The sequence below is a fragment of the Elephantulus edwardii genome, unplaced genomic scaffold (assembly GCF_000299155.1).
Source record: "Elephantulus edwardii isolate Elephantulus edwardi_28Jun2011 unplaced genomic scaffold, EleEdw1.0 scaffold00212, whole genome shotgun sequence".
Taxonomy (NCBI): domain Eukaryota; kingdom Metazoa; phylum Chordata; class Mammalia; order Macroscelidea; family Macroscelididae; genus Elephantulus; species Elephantulus edwardii.
Genome location: NW_006399962.1, coordinates 3,019,977 through 3,021,058, shown reverse-complemented (window position 1 = coordinate 3,021,058; position 1,082 = coordinate 3,019,977).

Genomic DNA, 1,082 nt, shown 5'->3' with positions numbered 1-1,082 from the left:
GGTTATCCATGGTGGACAGTGTTTGGTGGACAGAGCTTTGAGTTAAGCTCTCAGTTTAAGACGGGTTTAGAAGCACAAGTGGCATCCACTTCCTAAACCACATGACTCTGGAAACTCTATGAACTTGGAGAAATGACAATAGTTATTGAAAGGCTTCAGGTCTTTTACTCACAGGGTTGCTATGAGTCATACTGGACTAAATGGCAATCAACAACAGTGTGAATGAAGAATATTGTGAAACACAGTGTATATGAACTTTGTAAGCAAGTCAATTTTTAAAAATGTGTATAGTATTTATCAATCATCTATGTTTTATGTACTTTACAAAAAAATTTTATTATTTATCTCTTTTTTATCTATATTGTCACCTACAACTCGACAGCACTTAACAACCAAAGTTGATTGGTTTTGTTCCCTTCTCCTTTAATTCTGATCTCACCTAACCCTTCAAGGTTGATTTTTTTCTGTGTATAAACCATTTTTTGGTTTTTCATCTCAGAGACTGATTCATGTCCCTCAGTATCATTTGCTCTCATTTCATCCATATTGTGCAGCATTTCATTTAGTGATATGCCCCTGTGTGAATTTATTAAAATTTCTTTAGCGATTCATCTGTTGATGGGCACTTGGTATTTTCCCCAACTCTTTGCTGCAATGTAAACAGTTCTGCAGTAAACATGGGTGTGGATGTATTGTTCATGTCAAAGTTCTTATTTCTTTAGGATTTCTACTTAGTAGTGGAATTGATTAATCAAATGGTAGTCCTGTTCCCAACTTTTTAAGGACATGCCAAACCACTTTCCATAGGAGTTGCACCATTTTACATTCTCACCAACATAAATGAGAGTTCCAATTTCTCCACACTCTCGACTATTTATAATTTAATGTCTTATTGAAGACTGCTATTTTTGCTGGGATGAAGCACCATCTCATTATTGCTTTGATTTTTATTTCTCTGACAGTTATTGATCTTGAACAGTTATTATCATCTAAATGTCTTCTTTGGTGAAATGCCTGTTCATGTCCTGTGCCCATTTTTCTATTGGATTATTTACCTTTATCTTGTTGTGGTGCTTGAGTAT